Source organism: Pseudorca crassidens, chromosome 15, assembly GCF_039906515.1.
Source record: "Pseudorca crassidens isolate mPseCra1 chromosome 15, mPseCra1.hap1, whole genome shotgun sequence".
NCBI classification, from domain to species: domain Eukaryota; kingdom Metazoa; phylum Chordata; class Mammalia; order Artiodactyla; family Delphinidae; genus Pseudorca; species Pseudorca crassidens.
Window position 1 is genome coordinate 77,816,092 of NC_090310.1, and position 23,862 is coordinate 77,839,953.

At 54.6% G+C, this 23,862-nt stretch overlaps 1 long non-coding RNA gene across 1 annotated transcript; it reads left to right on the forward strand.

Annotated features, from left to right (window-relative positions):
• The first annotated feature begins 20 nt into the window (after positions 1–20).
• On the forward strand, positions 21–23,862 carry LOC137207991 (uncharacterized). The gene is made up of 3 exons (XR_010935421.1): positions 21–4,465; positions 18,270–18,368; positions 22,775–23,862. It is a non-coding gene; the product is annotated as an uncharacterized lncRNA (long non-coding RNA).

A 23,862-nucleotide genomic window follows, 5' to 3' on the forward strand; every position in this document is an offset into this window, starting at 1 on the left:
GGGCCTTGGGGGAGGCAGTTCCCGGCCATGGAGCTGGGGATTTGTGGGAAGGCTGCCAGGGGGAGGAATTTCCTTCATGAAGTTAAGCCGGGTCTGAGTAATTCCTCGTCCAGCGGCGGCTGGGAGGGCAGGCATGGGGCCGTGAGACTCACAGTTCTAGCCGAGCCTGGAGCGCTGCCAGCTGTGGCTCTTGGGCCCCAGGTTCTGCCCCAGGATGAGAAGCAGCATCCAGGAGGTGCCACCAGCTGCTTGGACGAGTCCCTTCACCTCTCGGGGCCTCACTTTCCACATCGGCACCGTGGGAGGGCAGCTGTCCCAGCCTGGCGGGGCTGTTCTGAGATTCAGAGGGGTCACATGTGCCCAGCTGGGGTGGGTTTTTTCATCGTGTGGAGGACAGGAGCTGTCTGGGGGTGCAGATGGCCTGGCCTCAGAAGCAGCAGGCCCTGAGGGCCTTGGGTGAGTCATTTTGCTCCGCAGGTCCCAACTTCCCCCAACAGCCTGAGCCTGGGACAGGAGCAGGAATGTTCTCAGAGGCAGGAACTTTTGAACCACAAGTGAGAAAGCAATGACAACCATAATAATAATGCCTGTACAACGGAGCTTTCGACCGCTCCCTCATTTGTCTCTGCTTTCAGCGAATATATTTTAGCTCCGTGGGTTCATTCAGTGAACATCGCTGAACACATTTCGTGCCTGGCTAAGGTTGCCGGGTTTAGCACCAACAAAAACAAGTTCCATAACAACAGCAGAGAGCCCAGGATGCCCAGCTAAAGTTGAATTCCAGATAAACAGCAAATACATTTTTCGTGTAAGTATATCCCGTGCAACATCTGTTAGTTTAAGTGCATCCCGTGCAGCCCCACGGCAGGGCCTGTGGGAGGCATTTTGCCCACACGCCCCCATTTCTTTTTCACACAGCCCTGTGAGGCGAGAATTATCACCCACGTCTACTCATGAGGAACTGGAGGCTCAGGGAAGTGTGCCCACCCACCCAGGATCACTCGGGCTGGGCGTCCTGACTGAGGGCCGGGCCTCAAGTGCCACTGGGCGGCAGGGTGCTGGGGGGGCCTTCAGTAGAGCCGCACTGACTCTCTCACCCCCTACTCACTTCCTGGATGGCAATTTCAGGAACCCAAGGTCAGATTGGTAACTGCCCAGCACTTTCTCCCTGCCCCAGACTTCACCTGTTGGGGGAAGTCCCTGTGGATCACCCAGGGCTGGAGGCCATCACAGCCAGGACGTGGGCTGGGGAGCTGGACGGGCAGAGCTCCCACACTGTGTGGGCAGAGTGGGCGTCCAGAGGGAGGAAGACAGATGGGGCTGCGGTCACCAGAACTACCTTGGCCACAGCCCCTCATCAACAAGCAGGGCCTCACTGACACCCCGGCTAAGTCCTAAGCCAGGAGGGGACCACTAGAGTCACCCCTGTCCCCACTGCATGCCCTTGGGGCACTCTTGGCCCTTTTCTGGACAGAGCCCCATCCTCTCTGCAAAGAGGCATTCTTTCATTCTTTCACTCACACATTCACTCATTCATTTATTTGTGCTTTACTTCCACAGATGTTTCTTGAACACCTACTATGTGCCAGGCATGGTTCTAGGCTTGAGGCATAGGGGGATACACCAGAAAACAAGATAGATCAAAAGCCTTGCTGTCATGGAGCTGATGGTTTAACAGGGAAGACAGATAATAGACACATAAAAACATAATTTCAAGTGGGAAAAGTACTAGGATAGAAATAAAGCAGGGGGAAGTGACAGAAGATGACTGCTGGGGACCCCTTGAGGCATAGCAGTCCAGGAGGGCCTCTCTGAGGAGGTGATGTTTGAGAAAAGATCCAGAGAGTGAGAAGCAGCTGGTCCGGGGCAGATGTGGGGAAAGGGCTCCTGGCAAAGTGATCAGCACGTGCAAAGGTCCTGGGAACAGAGCAAGCCAGGTGACTGAGAGAATGTGTTGCTAGAATGCAGTGAACCAGGGGGAGCCTGGTGGGGCTGAGGGAGTCGGGGGTGAATCATGCAGGGCTGAGCAGGTCACAGTTAGAGATCCTCTTGGCTCCCTGAGTCACCTCCTCCAAGGAGCCTTCTTTGATGACCTTGGCTAAACTAGCCCTCATTTCATTCTTCCTTATAACGCTCATCGCTATGTGGCATCAGAGTCTCTATTTATCCCGTGTATAGGGATGTACTGTCTTTCTTTTTCCATAATTGCAATGTCAGCTGGGCAGAATCACCCAGAGTTACCTATTGGCTGCCACATGGCATGGAAAATGTGGCCACAGGATCCAAGCACGGGAGCCGTTGATGGATGGCAGGGAAAACAGGTCCTGGGTTTTGTGGATTGTAGTTTTGACTTGATTTAAGCTTCACCAGCCAACTCTGGAACCCAAGCCCTGAGTACAACGAGATTCTCTTGAAATAAGATAATAATCCTGGCTAACTTTCACTGGATGCTTTCTGTACGCCAGGCATTGGGCTAAGCACTGTGTGTGTGTGGGGGGGGGGGGGGGTAAAAGACACATAAAATTTACCATTTTAACCTTTTAAAAGTGTGCAATTCTGTGACATTTAGTGCATGTACGCTGTTGTGCAATCATCACCGCCATCTAGTTCCAGAACATTTCCATCACTCCAAGAGGAAACTCTGTAGCCATGAAACAGTCACTCCCCATTCCCCCCCTCCCTCTAGCCTCTGGAAACCACTAACCTACTTTCTGCCTCTATGGCTTTGCCTTCTCTGGGTATTTCATGTGAATGTACTCATACAACACGAGGCCTTTTGTGTCTGGCCTCTTTCACACGTTCATTCGTGTTGTCGCGTGGATCAGTACTTCATTCCTTTTTACTACTGAATAGTAGTCTATTGTATGGATATACCACATTTTGTTTATTCATCCATCAACTGATGGACATTTGTTTCCACTTTTTGTCTATTGTGACTAGTGTTACTATGAGCGTTTGTGTACAAGTCTTTGTTTGAACACCTGTTTTCAATTCTTTTGAGTATATACTTAGGAGTGGAGTTGCTGGGGTCATACGGTAATTCTATGCTTGATTTATTGAGGAATTGCCAGCTCAGCACTTTTTAGTGTCCATGACCTTGGGGAATTCTCACAGCATGCTAATGAGGGAGACTGTGCATTGCCCCCATTCTGCAGATGAGGAAACTGAGGCACAGAAAGTGGAATTCGTGAGCCAAGGTCACACGGATAAGAATTGATGAAGTCGGGCCCGTTGGATTGCAAACCACCTCGAACCCAAGCTGAAACGGGAGGGAGAAGGAGAGCAAGGACAGGGCTGTCTCCGCTCCATCTGCAGAGGAAGCTGAGGAAAGCCGTAAAAGGCAGCGTTTCTCTATCAGACTTGCTTGGATTCCAATCCCCCTTGCTCATTCCTGGCTGTGTGTCTTAGGGCAAGCTGGTTCACTTCTCTGGGCCTCCACTTCCCCATTCAAGGGTGCTAAGGAGACAACTTCCCTCAGATGGTAGTTATAAGGATGGAATAAGAAGCCTGCCCCTGCTGTTATCCTTATGAATGTTGTTATTTTCTGACACAAGGGGAAGAGGTTTCTCCAGCCCTGAGATCCCATGCTCTTGCTTTGCGTGGGGCTGGGAGCAGAAGGGAGTGAGGGACTCCCAGAATCTCCTCTCCAGAGGGGCTGGAAGGGCTGGGCAGCCCAGGGGTGGAAGCGGTGTCTACCTTCAAGTCCCACATCCATGGTGACGCTGAATGTTTCGGATGGGAAAACAGTACACAGTTTTCCAGAAATGCTTGGACGCCACCTCATCAGAAGAGAACGTAGCCTGGGTCCATTACTCCCCCAGAACCACAGCACATTTTAGGCCAGAAATAATACTAACTCGGCTTGTTACGTGGACGCCAGAGAATAAAAATCTAACTTGGACATATAACTCTAACGGGATGGAGAGGGTGACTGAGAAGTTTCACAGATGAGCTTTCAATACGAGCATGGGGGTGGGGGTCCCCAAGCCTCTTTGCTGAACTCGGCACAGACCCAGGCTTGCAAGCTTGCAAACTCGGAGAACCTCAGGAACAATTACTAAGCACTTGCTGTGCGCATCGACTCATTCCACATGAGAAACAGGCCTGGGAGGCGGTTCTATTGTAAGCCTCTCTGTACAGATGGGGAAACTGAGATGCAGAGAGGTACAGGCGCCAGCCCAGGGTTGAACAGCTAAGAAGAGGCTGAGCTGGGGTTTGAACCCAGACAGTCAGGAACTGGATGAAGCCCACACTCTGACCCACCACAGCCTTCCTCAGGGAAGGCCGGGAAAAATGTTTTGTGTTCTGCAAAATTAAGTGACCATGTCCGGCTGAGGTCACTGGCTGATGGGTGGGAGGTTGCTGATGAGGAAATGGGGAGGGGCGTGAAGGCACCCCAGGAAGTGCCCAGTGTCCCTTTTGCTGGAGATTTTCCTTCCTGGACTCTTGGCCTGGCTGTTTCTTGGTGAGTGTGTGTAGGTTGGAGGGTTAGTGAGAGAAGAGAGACCCCGAGCCTGGTGCTGGGGCGTGTTCGGGTCCAAGGTCAGGTCTGCAGCCCAAGGTCCCTCCTGCTTGGGAGGTGCCCGGGGAAGTGCGCGGTCTGTCTACACTCCACCCAGCCTCCTGCCCCAGACTTGCCAACTAGGCATGGTCACTGCCAGCACTGCCTCCCCAGGTTGCCAGTTCTGCTTTGTGACCTGGGTAAGCATAACAGCCTCTCTGAACCTCAGTTTCCTCCCTTGGAACGTGGGGATAACCCCCCCACGCAGTTGGGAGGGATACATGGTTGGGGATGCCACTCTTATTCCCGCTCTTGCTGTTAGCAAGAATCCACGTGGAGTGTCTGCGCTGCCGAGGGGGGGACACCCCTGGCCCAAGCCCGGTCGGACGCCAGGCGGGAGGGCCCTTGGTGTCGGCCAGGGCTGGCTCCGGCCCGGCCGCCTGCCCGGACGGACGTTGGGGGAGGGAGGCCCCTCTCCCGCCAGACTCCTGAGTCACAGTTTCCCGGCGCTGCCAGCACCACGGGAAAGGGGGCAGGTGGGTGGGGACAGGGGGAGGGGAGGGGAGCCTGGGGAGTGGGCGGAGAGCTGAGATCGCAGTTGTGGCTGTTTTGGGGCGGGACGGAGAGAAAACCATCTGTCAGGAGCAAGTCAGATACGAAGGGGGTCCTGCGGTGTCAGAGTGGGATCCTTGCGCCCCCGTCCTGGGTTATAGGCAACAAACGCAGTCCCTAAATACCCTGACCCCCGTCCCCCACGTACACACGTACTACACTCGGCTCCACGACCTTCTTTCTGTTTCTTGAATTTGTAGATCAGGTTCCAGCCTCAGGGACTTTGCACTCGCTATTTCCTCTGCCTCAAACACTTCAAGGGACTGGCTCTTTCTCAACCCCAGGCTTAGTTTAGATGTCACCTCCTCAGAGAGGCGCTCCCTGACCACCTGAGCTTTCAAGTGTTCTCTTCCTCCTTCCCCTCCCGATTCCTCGAGCTCATCCATTCACTCATTTATCTGCCCCCGGGATACTGAGCCCCTACTGTGGGCCAAGGCTTGCTCTGGGCATGTGGGATGTAATAATGAAGAGAGCAGCAACCTCCCTGCCCTCCTGGAGCTTTCATGCCACCAAGTGAGACAGACCAGCACTGATGAATATGCAGTAACATGGGCCGTCCTAAGGGTCAGCGGGGAAGAATCAGGCACAGGTGGTGGAGCCAGATTGCCAGAGGGAGCGGTCTCCACGTTGGGTGGGGGGTGAAGGAAGTTCTCTCAGAAAGTGATGCCACGGAGATTTGAAGGAAATAAGGGAGGGGACCATGTGCGTATCTGGGGAAAGAGTTTTAGGCAGGGGGGAACAGCAGGTGCAAAGGCCCTGAGGCAGGAACATGGCTGACATAATCAAGGAGCAACAAGGAGGCCAGTGTGGCTGAAGCAGAGTAGGGGTTGTGGGATGAGGTCAGTGAGGGAACAGGGTGGGCAGATAATCAGGCTGTGGTGAAGATTTGACATTTGCTCTGAGTGAGGTGGCAGCCCCTGGAGGGTCTTGAGCAGAGGGGCAACAGAAGTGGTGAGACGGTCAGATTCCAGGTAGATTTAGGGGGAGAACTGTCCTCAGAGACAGATTAGGGAGAAGGCTACAGAGAGGGAGGTGTCAGGAAAATGCTTCAGTTGGAATCAGGACCCCTCCAACCCTCCAGGCAGACAGGCAGTGTCCCCCTAGATCACCCTTGTCCTGACAGGCCCAAGCCCTGGACCAGGACTCCGCCCCACAAGTGAATTGGGGTTTTCAAAGTCAGGCTTGAATCTGTGTTGGGCAGAGGGCAGTTTCTCACCAGTCAGCCTTCCCCCATGGAGGCTTTTTGGGGAGAGGGGGGTGACCCTAAGTCTTCTCTCTTTCTCTTTCATAACCCGGAGGCTAAGCAGGGACTTGGTCAGGTCTGGGAGGTGGCTTGGGGGGAGGGGCCAGGACCTTTCAGAGCCTTGCAGGCAGGAGAGGTGAAGTAGAAACCACTAGTGAAGGGGAGAAGCAGCCTGTGGCCAGCCTAACCCCCAACTCCCCAGGTGTGCGCACGCGCATACACGCACACGCACACGCGCACACACACACACACACACACACACGCACAGACTTGGTGTCTCATCCCTCTGGCCATGGTCCCCCCACCTCCAACGTGATCAGGCCCATGGGATCCTGTCCAGAGCTGTGACCAGTGAGTCAGCAGGAATCACCCCAGACAGGAGCCAGTACCCTGGTGCCCAGACCAGAAACCACCCCTGACCTGTCCAGCTGGACAGGAACAGGGACCTAGTGGGCGGAAAAGCCCTCAGAGCAGGATAGCTGTGGGGAGAGGCAGTGAGGTAAGACCCCCCCAGTCCAAATGCAGCTCTCAGCCACCTGTCCCCGATGGTTTCCACTGGGGTCTGGATAATAGTTGGAGGAGGTGGTTTTGGTTCTTCCGTCCAGTACTGTTGAGGCCTTGAGGGTCAGCCTGGCTTTGCTGCATTGTGTTGGGTTGTCATGGTGTATCAGGTCCATTTCATTGCAGTTTCCATTCTACTGTGTGTTCCAGTCTGTTCCAGGGCCTTCCATTCCTTTGTATTCTATTGTGTTTATTTGTTTAGTCATGCAACAGGTGTTTATTGAGCACCTAATGTGTGCCAGGCAGTGTTCTAGGTGCTAGAGTTACAACTTTGAATAAAGCAAGATCCTGCCCCAGGGAGTTCACAGGGAGACTAGCAACAAACCAAAGAACAGCATCAGGTAGTGCTGAGAGCAGTGGAGAGGAGTGGCAGCCAAAGGACAGCTCTATCATAAAATAGAGCTGAACAGGGAGGGGCTGCTTTCAGCAGTGGGATGGAATGGGGTCAGGACTGGCCTCACTGAGAAGGTGACATTTGAGCAGAAACCTGAAGGAGGTGAGGGAGGGAGCCCCACAGCTATCTGAGGGTCAGGAAGAGCATTCCAAGCAGAGGGAAGAGCAAGTGCAAAGGCCCTGAGGTAGGAACTTGGCTGGTGTGTTCAAGGAACAACCAAGAGGCCAGTGTGGCTGGAGCAGATAACCAAGGGGACAGTAGGAGAGATGGGGTAGGAGAACAAGTCCTCCATGCATTTCAAGCAATTTAAGTGTTTCTAAGAATATTTTCGCCTTTCCCAACAGATTTATAGCAGCAAACCCCACCATCTGAGATGTGTCTGCTGGTATTCTGGTCTAAGCCTTTGCTCTCTGGGGCCTGATCTTGCCAAATGGTCTTCCCGCTGCCTCCCAGAGCTGGGCCAGCTGTAACAGGGCCTGGGACTGGTTCATTCCTTCCTTCCTTCCTTCCCTCATGTATTCATTCATTCCACCAGCATTTACTTAGCTGGAACAGTGAGGAGCAAGACAGACACTGTCCCTGCCCATGGGGAGCTCAGAAGTCCAAAAGCGGGAGCCATGATGGAGGATCCCCAAAAAAGCTGCAAACCCGGGCTGCCTCTGAAGAGGGAGGTAACACCCACTCCAACAACAGCAACGAGTACCGAGAGCCTTTCCCTTTTCAGAGCCTTTATGGGAATCAGCCCATTCATTCTTTTTTTGTGTGTGTGGTACGCGGGCCTCTCACTGTTGCAGTCTCTCCCGTTGCGGAGCACAAGCTCCAGACGCGCAGGCTCAGCGGCCATGGCTCACGGGCCCAGCCGCTCCGCGGCATGTGGGATCTTCCCGGACCGGGGCACGAACCCGTGTCCCCTGCATCGGCAGGCAGACTCTCAACCACTGCGCCACCAGGGAAGCCCAGCTCATTCATTCTTACAGCAAATCTTACTGTCCCCATTTCACAGCTGGGAAAACCGAGGCACAGGGATATAAAGGGCAGGATGGGCAGAACCAGGCTTTGTCCTTGGGTACTTGGTTCTAGCCCTGCCCTCTCAATGCATCCCACTGGGGCTGATCATCAGGTGTGGAGAGAGGACCCTTGTTGTCCAGTTAATCCTGTTGTTAGGTGTGAAAAAAGATGTTTTTTTGTTTTTTCGGGCCCCACTGCATGGCTTGTGGGATCTTAGTTCCCTGACCAGGGATTGAACCCAGGCCTGGCATTGAAAGCTTAGTCCTAACCACTGGATCACCAGGGAGCTCCTGAAAAAAAAAAAGTTTCATTGATAAATTGTTGCAAGCACAGCCTGGGAATCCACTGTTGGAGGAGTAGAGGGGAGGGATGGATGTGGGGTTATGTCAGATGGGCAGGCTGGGTGCCATCCGGGGAGCCTTCCTGGAGGAGGCAGATGCCAGGCAGCAGTGAACAAGTGGGACAGAGCTCCCGATGGTGCTGGTGGCAGTGTGGGTCAGCTGGGGTGGTCTTGAATGGCAGGTGCCCGTGTGAGTGCGTGTCTGTGATGTGGGCGCCTGGGATGTGTGTCTGTGTGTGGTGGTGTATATTTCTGTGTATCTCTGTGTGTCTACCTGTGCATCGGCATTGTGCGTCTGATTTGGGGCTGTTTGTGCTTCTGTATTCGTAGGTGTCTGTGGGTGCGTGCAGTGTGTATGTGTGTTGTGTGTCTGGGATTTTGTGTGATTGGTTATGGGTGTCATATGTCTGTTTTTTGGGTCAGGTGTCAGGTATGTGTTGAGTGTTGTGTGTCTGCTGTGTGTTTGGGGGTATGTGTGTGCATGAGTGTATAGGAGAGTCTGTGTTCCTGTGATCGTTTTATGGTCTGTGACAAGTGTCTGGGTTCCTGTGGGTGCAAGGCCATGGGCAGTACCCTGCCTGCAGACACACCCCAGAGCGGCAGCAACAGCCCTGCATCACCTCAGACAGGTCGGGGTGGGGAGGGCTCAGTCTGAGCCCCAGGGCAGGAGGCTGAGTCCCGCCAGCGCGAGCCCGTTTCTCCCCATCACCCAAGTAGCCCCAGAGCAGCAGGAGGAGCCTCAGGCGCAGAACAAGGGTCAGGGCTCAGCTCACCTACCCTCTCCAGGCCTCGCAGGGTCCCTGTGGAGTCAGAAGCCCCCATGGAAGTTGTGGAGTGGGTACAGTGGACACTCGCAGGCCTGGGAGTGGAGTACTTGAGCAACTTGGGGGCCATAGGGAGCTCTGGCCTCCTTGGACCCCAAGGCAGACCTGAGTTAGTGCACATGAGTGGTGAGGGCAACTATACACACTTAGCTTACACCAGAGCATGGGAGGAGACCTCGTGCTGTTGTGTGCACAGATGACACACATACAAAAGGGTAAGTGTGTGCTCCAGGGTAGACGTGGGCACAGACAGACAAGAGTATGTAGGGACAAATGTGTGTGTAGTGACAGACACACATGCACACATAGACACATAAGTGCACAGGCAGGTACTTAAATGAGCGAAGAGTGGGACAGTAGGGCTTGGCAGGGACTGTGGTGGGCAGGATTCACTGTCATGCAGAAAAGTCTGCCCATTGCCATGGGAAATGGGAAGTCTGGATTTTGATGGAAATCTGGGGCCAGGAATTGAAGTTGTTTCAAACCCTGTGGGAGCCGAAATGACTCGTCTGTCCCGCTGTGGGTCTGGCTGGGTCCGACGGCCCTCAGTTATGGTCTCTGCCTCTTGGCTGAGACGGGGAGCTTGCTATGTGCCCTAGAAAAGTCCCAGGCCTCTCTGTGTTCAGTTCCTTGTGGCCAGGCCTAGGGGAGGACCCATGTGGTAGAGGGCTGAGACTGCCTGTGGGAGAGCCAGACCAGGACGGAGAGGCACTGTCCTGCCTGCAAAAGTCGTTTCTCACCACCACCTCCACCCCACCCGTCTCCTGGCATCTGTCAGGACCTTGATGGATAAAACATCCTGCCAGTGCTTAGGCCCTCCCCTCCATCCTGAGACAGGCGCCAGCTCTGGACGAGTGGCTCTGGGCACCCACGGGTGGCAGGGCCGGTGTCAGAGTTGGCCTACAGAACCCCAGAGCGAGGCAGCTCTCAGCAGGCCAGAGTCATTACGGAAGGCTTCCTGGAGGAGGCGGTGGGGCTGCTGACCTGGGAGTCAGACACCTGGGCTCAGACTAGACCACTACCAGGTCAGTGAATATGTCATCTTGGTCACATCTGTGTTCTCGGCTCCCAGACCAGAGCCTGGTACATAGTAGGCACTCAATAAATTTCTGTAAAATGAAAGAACAGAAAACAATAGCTTGGGACTTCCCTGGCAGTCCAGTGGTTAAGAGTCTGCGCTTCCAATGCAGGGGGTGCGGGTTCGATCTCTGGTCAGGGAACTAAGATCCTGCATGCTGCGCGGCGTGGCCAAAAGATTCAAAAAAAAAAAAGAGAAAACAATAGCTGTAGAGAACATTTTCCTTATGTAAGAACTGTGAACAAGCCTGTGAGGTATGTGCTATTATAATCTCCCGTTTTATATATGAGGAATCAGGCATGGAGCAGTTAAGTCATTTGCCAAAGGTCACACGGCTGCCAAGTGACAACTCGGGGTTCAAACCAGGCATTCCTGCAAAGCATGGTGCACATCACTCTTGAAGGGTTCAATGTCTGTCTCTCCCATGGGGCTGTGAAGGCCACAAACGTGAAGCTTGTCGGATCCCTGCTCGTTTATTTTGGCCTGGCACATAGTAGGAGCTCAATAATTATTTGTGGAATAAGTTACAAAAGCCCTGTCTCTTTGAGTCCTCAGACAAATCACTTCTCTCTGAGCCCCAGTTTCCTCGTCTGTGTGATGGGGCAGTTTGGATGCTGGGAATCTGGGTTCTCCCAGGCCCCTGTCTCGGTGGGCAGTGACTGGCCCTGGAGCCTCTCCAACCCTGGATCTCAGGGGTGACCACTCTGATGGTCCCAGACCTGGCAACTCACCCCAGTAGGCAGGTGGAGGAGCTGGTTCTCTGGGCCTGAGCCAGGGCTAAGAACCTGCCAGCTCAAAGCAGGACAGGGCCTGAGCTCACAGGTCCAGCTGCCTAGCAGGTTTGAGCTTCCACTGGGTTAAGCAATGCCCCACCGCACCCCCAAGGAAGGAGATCAGAGCCCTGTTAAATGGAGCACCTGCTGAGTGCCGAGCCCATCCTCTGAAACCTGGCCACTGGCCTGGGGAAGTGGGGAGCAGGGCTGTGACCATTTTACAGATGGGGAAACTGAGCTTCCCAGAGGGCCATCAAGTCACCCAAGATCCCAGAACCCAGAACCTCCTGCTCCAGGTTCTTTCCCCTGCCTGACCCTTCTTTTTTTTTTTTTTTTTTTAAATTTAATTTAATTTTGGCTGTGTTGGTGTGCGGGCTTTCTCTAGTTGTGGCGAGCGGGGGCTACTCTTTGTTGTGGTGTGTGGGCTTCTCATTGCGGTGGCTTCTCTTGTTGCGGAGCATGGGCCCTAGAGCGCGTGGGCTTCAGTAGCTGTGGCTCGCGGACTCTAGGGCGCAGGCTCAGTAGTGTGGCGCACGGGCTTAGTTGCTCCCCGGCATGTGGGATCTTCCTGGACCAGGGATCGAACCCCTGTCCCCTGCATTGGCAGGTGGATTCTTAACCACTGCGCCACGAGGGAAGCCCCCTGACTCTTCTTAAGTCAGGGAGGGAGAGGTACAAGAAGGGTCCCCTCAGAGCAGGAGGGGGTCTGATGACCCCACAGTCATCAGGAATGGCAGGCCCCACCCTCTTTAAAGGGCCGGGGTCTTTTTGTAACCACAGGAGCAGCTCAACCTAATTTTCAGATGAGAAAACTGAGGCCCATCTTGTTCTGGGTAGTGAGTGCCGCTTCTCCCCTCGTCCATCTCCCAGGCCCTGAATGACCCCCCATCTCTCAGACATCCCCCCTCCTGGTTCCCTCCCCCTCACTCTGGCTCGCTGTGCCTCAAACACACCAGTTGTTCCCTCACCTAAGTGCCCTGGCGTCCAGGGGTCCAGCTGCCTGGGACCCACTTTCTCCTCTTCACTTGGCAGCTCCTCCTTTTCTAGGTTTCAGCCCAAAACTCTCCTCTTCAGAGCGCCCTGCATTCGACCTCACTCTAAAGTCCCTTCCATTTGTCACCCTTGTCACGTCTGAATCATCAGTTGGTTTCTTCCCTTGCTTGTTAAGTCTCTGTCTTCCCACTGGAAGGTCAGCCCCTGAGGGCCGTCCTGTCTGTCTCATTCTGCTCTATCCCCAGACCCAGCCCCGTGCCTGACAAATCCGTATCTGCTGAATGAGTGTTTTTCAATGAATTTGGACCTGGCTAAATGCCTGATGCATAGTAGGTTTTCAGCCAAGTTTTCAGCCAAACTGAAAGCAAGTATAGTTTTCAGCTATAGTGACAATGATGGACCAAGGAGGGACAAGTTAGAAGAACAGGAAAAACTCACACAGTGGGGTTCTGGTCTTGCTTGCTGTGTGACCTTGGGCAAGTGCCTTGCCCTCTCTGAGTCTGGGCCTCCATTGTCCCAGCTGGAATAAGGGATGATCACAGACTGTCTCCAGGGTTCCTGGGAAGCCTAGCAAACTCTGTGAAAACCGGAACCAGCCTGCCTTCAGCAGGTGCCCACACGCTCCCCACCCCTGTGCCCTGCGGTTCCCCAGCTGGCCAGGGTGAGCGGGGAGGCGACCTGCCAGAGTGTGTGTGCAGAAGGATGGAAAACTCCCACTTGCTGCTCTCTCCTTAGGCCAGGGCAGGGATCCACCTGCCCAAGGTCACAGAGTGCAGGCGGGGAGCTGAGGGGCTGGGGATCGGGCGTCCTGGGATCTCTGAGAACAAACCATCCATTGTAGCCTTGTGGTTGTTGGGGGGCTTGAAGGGCCTGAATGAGGGTGAGGAGGCAGGGGCAGGTGTGGGAGCAGGTGTCCACTGTCATCTCTCGGCATCACTCCAGGCGGGCCGGGAGTGTCCTCGTGCCCGCCCCAGAACCAGCCTGGCTGGTCGGACATCTGTCCTCTGATGCTTTTGTCAGGAGCCGTCACAGACGTGAGCCAGGCCCAGGGTGAGGTGGGTAGAGGGGGATGGGAGGATGGGGAGGTAGAATGTGGGAGGGGCCTGAGGGGTGCTGGGGGAGAGGGACCCTGCATAGAATCCCAGCCCTGCTCCTCAGGCTGGGGACACTGGGCAAGTCATGTCACTTCTCTGAGCCTCTGTTTCCTCAACTGTAAAGCGGGGCTAAAACTCCCCTCTGTGTGCAGCGTCTGTGCCAGTGAATCTTCCAGGCACATGTGAGGGGCAGGAGATGGGAGGCTCTGAGAAGTGCTTTGGGGCCTCAGGCTGCCCACAGCTCAGCCCCCTAAAAGAGTTTATCATTCTTTCACCCAAGAAAAGTTTACTGGGCACCTACTGTGTGCCAGAACTATGCTGGGTGCTGGGGACACAGGAGTGAGTGGGACAGATGAGGTCCCTGTCCTGGGGGGAGAAGGCAGAAAAGCTGTAGGCAAAAGAATGAGCAAGAAAATTTCCAGGGAATTCCCTGGCCGTCCAGTAGTTAGGACTCCACGCTTCCAGTGCAGGGGCTATGGGTTCGATCCCTGGTCGGGGAACTGAGATCATGCAAGCCGCACAGCGTGGCCCAAAAAAAAAAAAAAAAAAAACCCAAACAAAAAACTCCAGACAATGATACAGGCAATGAAGAATTAAATGGAGGCTGTGTTAGAGGGTGACGGGGTGGGAGCTGCTTTAGACAGGGTCAGGGAGGCCCCTCTGAGGCGGTGACAGGGAGGGGCGACCTGGAGGAGGGGCAGCACGGGAAGAGCAGGCTCCAGGTAGCCGGTACCACTGCAAGGGCAAAGGCCTTGGGGTGGGACTGAGAGCTCATTTTGCGTTTGCAGAGGAACTGCCAGGAGGCCCCTCCGTGAGGGGATCCGTCCTGAGGGGACCCTCCTGCCCTGTTCCCAGGGGCTGAGGCCAAGGGGCAGGGCAAGGGCCAGGCTGGAGGAAATGGGGCCCAGACCCCCGCTGGCAGGCTCTCCTGGGACTCCTAATATCCCGAGTGCTGGTGACAAGACCCAGTCCCAGGTGGCAGGGGTGGGGGCCCGGGCCTCCATAAACAGCCACGGCTCGTAAAGCTGATCAAAGCGGCGGGCCTGTCCTAGCCCTGGCCACTTCCTGCACGGCCCAGAGCAGCCCAGCTCGTGGGAAGCAGCCTCTCAGACTTGCTTTGGGGTCTCTGTGTGGCTAAGGGCAGTCTCTGAGCTTGTCCAGGCCTCAGTTTCCCCACTTGCCTCACAAGGAGGGGCTGAGTGGAATCTCTGCACAGCCTGTCTCATTCTACATCTCTGACAAGAGCTCAGCTTCTGGGACCGCAGATCTGGGAGTCTGAGTCCCAATCCTGCCACTGCGTGACCTCAGGCAGTGATGCCGCCCCCACTCTGTCCTCAGCTTTCAGCTGGGGTTCGTGATAATATCTGCTTCAACATCCTAGAGCATGGAGTTTATTGATGTAATTTGTACTGATAGTTTCTTGCTTATCTAATGGTAAGGGAATGATCCTCAGGCATCCTAGTGGAGGAGCCGTGTCCCAGGCAGCAGGTTTGACAGAGGTTTGTGGAGCAGAGGGTGAGGGTCTGCGCCCCTCAACTGCTCCTTATGGGCAGGTCTGGGCAAGGGGTGGCCCCAGAGGTGAGGATTTCCAGCTTGTCTGGGCCACAGCCCAAGGCCCTGGGCAGCACTTCCCAGGCCTCGTGGCCTCCTGGGGCCTGGCCTGGCTTTGGAATCCCGGGGTTCTCACCAGTTCTCTCTGAGGCTCTGTTTCCTCAGCTGCCAAAGAGGGATGAAAATCCACCTGAGGAAGATTTGAGGTTGAAAACAGACCCAGGATTCTACCATGTCTCCCCACCTCCTCTGCTGCCCTTCTGGTTCAGCCCCATCCTCTTATTGCAGCGACCTCCTCCAGGGCTCCCTGCATCCCCCCCTCATCCCCCTGCATCCCCCCATCATCCCCCCTCATCCCCCTCCCGCATCCCCCCATCATCCCCCTGCATCCCCCCTTATCCCCCCTTGCATCCTCCCTCATCCCACTGCATTCCTCTTCATCCCCCTGCATCCCTCCTTCCCCCTGCATTCCCCCCTCATCCCCCTGCATCCCGCCATCTCCTGGCACCCCCCTTCATTCCCCTGCATACCCCTCCTTATCCACCTATAGTACACTTTCTGCTGGGGAACCTGGGTCAGACCACATCCTTCCCCTGCTCAGAACACTCCAGGGCTCCCACCCCACACAGAAAGCCCCCCCGCCCCCACACACACAGCCCACAGGCCCAGCGTGGCCTCCCCTCACCCTCTCCACCCCTCCCTGTCGTCATCCAGCCTCACCACGTAAAACTACTAAAGCCCGTGTTCAGACTGCATTTCCCTGCCCTTATCAGCTTCTAACACACTATATAAAATACCAATTTATGTTGTCTGTCTGCCCCGTGAGCATGGCAGCTACATGAAGACAGGTTTTTTTAGGTTTTTTTTTTTTTTCTGTTTTGTTCTCAGCTATATCCCCAGTTCCTAAAAAAACGGTTAATAAGTGTTTGTGGAATGCAGGAATGCATCCTTGTCCAGCTCTGGGAGGCAGGCACTATTGTATTTTGATTTTATGAAGGAGGAAAGTGAAGTTGAGCAAGGCAGGAAGTTGGTGAGTTGCCCAAGATCTCAGACAGCTGGAGTCAGGGCGATAATAATAATAACAGTAAATAATAATAATACAGCTAAGACATATTGGGCTCCTACTATGTGTCAGGCACTGGGATGTTGGAATAGAAGTGGAAGAAAAGAGCCAGACACACGGTAAGTGCTTTACATGGGATAACTCTTGGAATCCTCAGTGGGACTCTGTAGTAGGGACTATTAAACCCATTTTACAGATGAGGAAACTGAGGCTCAGGGGGATTAAGTAACAGATCTCTAACAATAATAGCTACCATAGCCCCAGTTTACTAAGCTATGCTCTGGGCACGCTTCATATCTGGTATCTCTCATCTTTACCACACCTTCTACTGTACTTTACAACAAAGAAGCCAGTTTCTGAGAAGTGCTGTAATTTGGCATTTGTTGTAAGATGGTATGAGAGAGCTTGAGCCCGTTTCCCAGGTTCTTCTGCCCCAGGACATACCTGGCACTGGAAGGTGGAGAGGCCCAAATACAGAAGCCCACTGCACATCTGGTGCCTCAGAGCCAGAGGACCTCTCTGGTGCCTTAGTTTCCCTAAGTCTCTTCAGGGTCTGGGGCTCAAGCTGCCCCCCAGCATGGAACTGGCAGGGGTCTTCATTCCTGTTCATAGTTGGGACTCCTGCTTTGTCTAGGGAGGGTCTGAAGAAGTGGTGGCAACTCTACTGTGTGACCTAGGGTAAGTTGCTGTGCCTCTCTGAGCTGCCAGCCTCAACTGACTCCATGGGGTCATGGTTTGCTGAGAAGGAGGCTCTGGGAACTACCCATCCAAGGCCTGGCAGCTCGGAGTGCCTGCTTCCTGCCTGGGAGGACCAGGAGGCGCAACAAAGCCGCCTTCACCCCTGCCGCCTATTAGAGCCCTGCAAGTCCCCAAGAAGCGGGGTCCAGCCCTATCCCCCATCCATCCTCCACTATTCTGGCTACCTTTTCTCACTGGGAAAGAGCAATAAATAATCAGGAGGCCGCATTCTCCAGGCTTCCCAAAGCCGGCACCTGCACCTCTTCTGAATCTGTCTCATTCCACCTTCCCCTGTGGCCTGAAACCGCCCCCTCCCCCCTGCCCCCCCTTCCTGGCATCCAATCCCTGTGATTCAGCCCGTGCCCTGGCTCTGCCTCTTCTACACATTGGGAAAGTGAGGTGCAGAGAGGTACCTGGTGTGGTCCTGAGTCCAGGGAAGCTCCTCGTCTTTCCCAGAGGGCCATAGGCATCTTTCCAAAGGCCTCCCCTGTCACACCCTTGCCTGGGGTGATAATGGCTCCGTGGGTGGAGCACACTCTGGGTGTACCGTCCCCTACTTTACAGAAGAGGGAGCTGGGCTTCAGAAGGGCACAGACACCTGCCTGAGGTCATACAGCCGGGAGGTGGCAGAGTTCTGTGACTACAGAGCGGGAGACTGAGGCCCTGAGAGGGGAAGGACCTTGTCCAAGGTCACGCAGGCCCTGTTAGGGTCTAGATCCCCAGTGAGGCTGGGCCAGAGCTGGAAGCACTGGATCCCAGGCGAAGCTTTCCCACGGCCCTGGGGTGTGGGTGGGGGGACTGCCTGGCATTTCCTGTTTGGGCAGGACCTGAGTGGGGTGATGCGGGGAGACTTCCCGTGGCCCCTCCCCGTTCTCAGGAAATAATCCGGACCCAGGGGCCAGGCCCCCGCCTTCCCTAGGATGCAGTGGGGGGCAGAGGCTGGGAGCTGGTGTCCTGGGTTCCAGGCCTGCTCTCCCTTATTGCCTGTGTATCCTTGTTCCTGTCCCTCCACCCCATCCCAAAGTCTCTGCATCCTTGGGGGGGTCCTCATTCTTAGCATCCAATGAACAGACTCACAAAAGTCCCAGGCCCTCGGGAGTCCCAAGGCTGTGACCCTGCAGAATCACTTCCCCCTCTGAGCCTCAGTTTCCTCCTCTGTCAAATGGAGTCATTGTGGGGGTGGAATCAGAAGTGCCAGCTCAGCACGTTGGAACTCCACGTCCCGGAGGGAGGGAGTCATCCAGGTCTCGACACTGACCTGGCATGCGGGTTCCCAGATGGAGAATTGAAGTCGTAGAGGTCAGGGGACGCACGTGAGGACACAGCCAGCTGAGACCTCTCCACTGCCATTTCCTGGGAGGCAGCTATGCAGTGCCAGGAAGGCACTCCATAGTGTTGGATACCCCAAGTTCAAACTTCAGGCCTGCCATTGTCTGGCTGTGTGGCTTCAGGCAGGTCACTCTACCTCTCTGAGGCTTAGTTTTTTTCTTCTGCAGAATGGGAGAAAACTAACCTGATGGCAGGACTTAGTGAGCTAATTAAGCATGTAAACCACCCATGGCAGAGCCTTGCACCCAGTAGGCCTTCAATTCATGGTAAGTCTTCTTCCCTGGGAGGAGGCTGGGCGAGGTCATCTTGGCTGCATTCAGTTGGGGAAGGGTCAAGAGTCCCAGCTGGGGTTGCTGGAAGAGTGAGGAGTGGTCGCTGCCCCACAGCTCTAGGTAAGCAGGACCCGGCTCCTCTGCATCTCGGCCCCCCTTGGTGCTGCCTCTGCTCTCCGGACCTGACCTGGCAGGCCTTGCCTGCCTCACCCCCCTACGCTTGCTCACTAGTGCTCTTCTCCAACCACACCGACCCCTTTTCGGCTCCTCCATCCTCCAACTCATTGCAGCCTCACAGTTTTTGCACCTTCAGATCTCTCTCCCTGGATCTCCTTTCCCCAGTGTTTTTCCTTCTTTAACAGAAATTTTATTTTTACATTCTATCATTAGATTCTAAAACAGGACCTTGAATCTTTTAGGCATTTAATAAATATTTGGCCCATGAATAAATGAATAGATTTTGATGTTTGATCTAATATGAGTCTTTGCTTTCTAATAGACCATTCAACCCACTTACATTTACTGTTTACAGGGAGGTATTTGATCTGTGTCATCCTGTATTTTGTTTTCTGTTGACTGAATGATTGAATGAATGAATAAATGAATGAACGAAGCAGAGTAAATTCTAGGTTGCTGGGGTGGGCTAGAATCGGGGTTCTCCAAACTGCCCTGGGCCATCCAGGGTAGGAAGAACATGGAACTGACCCTGGGTCCCTCACTCTTGCAATTATTTATTCCACTGCCCTTAGCCCTCAGACAAGGGCTTATCGTCTGTCTCTCCCAGGTGGCCCCCATCCCTTCCCTCCTACCCGCACCTCCCCTCAGGAAGTGCCGGGTTTATGATTCTGGGTTCTGAAGCCAGATCTGCGTGCTCATCCCAGATCCCCCATTAACAGGAGGCATGGTCTTGACTTACCTCCCGAGTCTTCATTCCCACACTTGTAAAATAGGGGTCACGGTATTAGCTTCCGACAGTGATGATCGTTGGGGGGATTAAATGAAAGAACTTGGGTCAAAGGGCTTAGCACTGTGCCTGGCTTGGAGTAAGAGCTCAGTAAGCATTAGATTTTATTATTTTGTTGTTGTACCTCAGTTTCCTTCCATTGTAAATGAGGCTGCTTGTCATTTCCTTCTAAGTACCTCAGGATCCTGCCTCAAAGTCTGGAGTTGGAGAGCTGTTCAGTCTACACTCTCTTCTCCGTCTCCCCAAGCCCGCAGACACGATCATCTTCCAGGACTCGAGGGGTCCACGGAGGCCTGACCCACCACCAGGAACTGGGGAGAGGAAACAATACAAGCTGTAATGTGAAGTTCATTCCTTCCCCCTGGCCACACCAGCATTACCCCATCGCGCAGATGAGGAATCTGAGACTCACTGGCTCATTTAATCCACAGACGCACCCTGAGCACCTACTGTGTGCAGGCTGTGCTGGGCCCTCTCCCACAGGGCTCACAGCTTAGCGGGGAAGACTGGGAGAAAACAACTCACCCTGTAGGATTTAGATCAAGTGCCTTGCCCAGCGCATAAAGGGCTCCCAGAGAACCTACCAGCATCCCCGCTTGTGGGGGTGGGCGGGCGACTGTTCCCTTTCCACAAAAGGAGAAAGCCAGGCCAGAGCGGGGCATCCCGTGCAAAGCCTCCAGCTTCCTAGGGGTGTGGTGTGGCAGCCTTCCTGCCTTTGCATGGCTGGTGCCTCTGCCGGGAAGGGAAGATTCTTCGCGGTCGCCACGGATCCGGCTCTGTGTTCAGGGCGTCACTTCCTCAGAGACCCTTCCGGGATGGGAGGGCAGGGTCAGCGCCCCAGGGTTTCCTCTTGTATAACGTGTGTCCCACTCACTCCCGCGGCTGTCCTCGCTGAGCCTCCTGAGGAGATGCAACCTTTGTGTTGCCCAATGAACCACTGCAGGGTCACACCTCCACCAGGAGACACTCCCACCCCCCCAGAGGTCCAGCCACTTGCTACAGGTGCCCATGGCACCCAGAGCCTCATCCCCCTGCGCCTTCTCCAGCTGCAGTTCTGCACTTTGTTTGCAGGATGACTGCGTTGGTGACTAGCATCCTCTCTATATTTTTAAAATTGTTTTCTTTTTTTTGGCCACACTGCGCAGCATGTGGGATTTTAGTTCCCCAACCAGGGATCGAACCCGCGCCCCCTGCCTTGGAAGTGTGGAGTCTTAACCACTGGACCGCCAGGGAAGTCCCAGCATCCTCTTTAGAACATGAGCTCCTCAAGGACAGAGTTCTCTGCCTGTTCCATTCACCATTGTGTCTCCCAGTGCCTAGTACAGAGCCTGGCACATAGTAGGTGCTCAATAACTATCTGTGGAAAGAAGGCAGGAAGGAAGGAAAGAAGAAAGGGAGGGAGGGGTTGCAATTCATTTATCCAGTTTTGCATTTGTTTGTTCAGCAAGTACTTATTGAGTGCCAGCTGTACGCTGGTTCTGGGGAGAGAGTGGTGACAGCACAGACAGGTGTCCTGCCCTCAAGGCGCTCGCTGACTTTCTGGTCACTGTCAGCAATTGTGATATAAGCTGGTGAAGACTCTGAGGAAAGGTGGAGCCAGGAGAGGGGCTGCTGGGAGGAGGGGTCAACCGAACTGGCAGAGGCAGGGGTAGGCTTGGGGCTCCCCCCACCCCGCCCCTGCTGGCAGATGCTGGGGCTGTCGTAACTGCGGGCAGCTCGGGTTGCCAAACGCCACCACAGCTGCGTCACTGAGAGCCTGGAGGGCCCAGAGGCTGAAGGGGGCCGGGAGGGGCCCCCTCACCCAGGCTGGTTTCAGCCCCGAGTCAGACAGAGCTGGGTCAAAGGTCAGCCCTGCGTCCACTGTTAGTCACTCTACGTAATGTGGCTGTGTGGCTATGTGCTGTTGCGGATTGCTTGCAAAAAAAAGTCCAGAAATGATGCATAAGCAGCCACATTCCCACCTCCAAGAGAGAAATGAAACATGCAGAGACGTGGGAGACCCCACCCTCCCTCCAAAGGTGGCTTCATCCTGAATTTGACATCTGTGACCCTGTGTGTGACTTCACAATGTTACCTTCCTGGGCCTACCTCTGTGTGTCCCTAGGCAAGTCACTTAACCTCTCTGGGCCTTGGTTTCCTCACATGTAAGATGGGAATGCTAACAGTCCCTCCCTCGGAGGATTGGTGAGAATAAACAAGCCATCTGCGTAAAGTGCTCAGATGAGGGCCTGGCACACAGTAAGCGCCACGTAAGTGCTGGCTATGATCATTATTGTCATTGAACACCCAGAAGAGGGGACAGAGAGCCGTCACTTGTGTCAAGGTCACTTCGGGTGGTGCCAGGGTTCACATCAGCGGCTGGCTCTGGAGTGGTGTTGCTCAGGTGCCCAGGCACTAATTCTGGTTCATTCTGTCCCACTTCCTGTTGGGTTTGCCTTTCCCACCAGCTTTAAAAAACCAGAGCCTGTGCCTGGCTTGTTCTCTGCTGTCACCCTGCAGAGGGTGACAGCCCAGGGTCTGGAGACTGAAGGATGGGTTTGTGGAGCGAATGAAGGGGGCTGTCTCCTCATCTGTATGATGGGTCTTGCAGGCCCAAGGAACGAGAAAGTGCCTGAGTAGTGTAGGTGCTTTATAAACTCTTCTTTATTTCCTCCTCTCCCAGCTGTACTCCCCCCCCCTCCCCTCAGGGATAGGCCTGGACCCCACTCACTTCAGGACAGGCATTCTGCTGACAGATTGCTCCCCACTGACTCATTCATTCATTCATACCTTCACACTTCCAACAAATTGGTTGAGCACCTACTGTGCTCCAGTCTCTGCTCTAGGCTCTGGGGATCCCGAAACGAATAAAACATGTAAAAATCTCTGTCTTCCTGGAGCTGATATTTCGTCAGGAGAGACAGCCATCAGACAACAGTGTGATTCAAGCTAAGATTCACAGGGGCCCGGGCAGCAGGGATCAGGGGAGGCCCTGCCTACCTCAGTCTGGGGGTTTGGGGAAGGCTGTGAGCTCAGACCAGAAGGCTGAGGAGAAAGTTAGCCAGATGAAGGGTGAGGAGGGCGTTCCAGGGGCAGGGACCGGCCTGTGCGAAAGCCTGTGGGTGAGTGGGCATGGCACTTTGGGGACCTACTTGTGGCTTGGCCTGGATGGAGGGGAGGGAAAGGGAGGGTGATGGGAGTTGAGCTGGAAGAGGCCTGACTCGATTTAGGTTTTGCAAGGTTTGCTCCAGCTGCAGCATGGAGCTGGGATCGGAGGGGTGAGGCTGGAGGTGGGAAGACTGGAAGGGAGCCTGGAGTCCTGTCCACCCATCAGAGGAGAACAGGAGGGCAGGCTTCATGCAGACCAAGGAACCCTGGATGTGCCCGGCGGGGCCTGGGTTTCCCTGCAAACAGGCCCAGGATGTGGCGGCAGCTGAGGCTTCCTCCCTTCTTCCAGGGATCTGGATCAGGCGTCAGCATCACCTCCGTCCACCACAGAAGACAGTTGAGCAGTGGCCCTCTGCCCTTGCACCGCTCACCCCTGTGACTAGCCAGGCCCTTCTGAGAATGGACCTCCCCCCGGTTCCATGTGGCACGACCTCACACGAGGGTGTTCACGGCACATTTACCACCAGCCCAAGATGGAAACAACCCCATGGTGCATCACCCAAGGCCTCGTCAAAACCGCCTGATCCTCCAGACGGCGAACTATTTGGAGCCTCGGGAGAGGCTGGATGGTGAAGAGTTTCGGAGCACAGACCTGGGAGCCCGACTGCCTGGGCCTGAATCCCAGCTCTGCCAGTCACTGCTGTGTGTCACTGGGCAGGTTCCTGGCCGTGCTGTGCCTCAGTTTCCCCATCTACAAAATGGGGATGACGAGAGTGATAGAACTTCCCAACAGGAGCACTTCACTCTTACGATTCATTCATTAATCCATGTAAAGCACCTGGAACTGTGCCCAGCACATAGTAAGTCCTCTAGAAACCTTTGCTACCATTATTTTTTTTCCTTTAATTTTTCTTTATTTATTTTTTGGCTGTGTTGGGTCTTCGTTGCTGCATGTAGGCTCTCTCTAGTTGCGGCGAGCAGGGGCTACTCTTCGTTGCCGTGCGTGGGCTTCGCATTGCGGTGGCTTCTCTTGTTGCAGAGCACGGGCTCCAGGCGCACGGGCTTCAGTAGTTGTGGCTCGCGGGCTCTAGAGCACAGGCTCAGTAGTTGTGGCGCACAGGCTTAGTTGCTCCGCGGCATGTGGGATCTTCCCGGACCAGGGCTCGAACCCACGTCCCCTGCACTGGCAGCCGGATTCTTAACCACTGCGCCACCATGGAAGCCCTGCTGCCATTATTGATCAGCAATCATATTAACTTTATGATTATTAGCAGCAGTAGTGGTAGAAATATTGGATTAATCCAAGGGAGAAGTGGCAGGACAGAACGTAAAGTGGGCTGCCGGTTGCAGAAAAAGGCAAGAATAACTAGATAGATGTGTGTGTAGACGCTCACACCACCTCAGAATGAGCTCCTAGACACTGAAAACATTCGATTT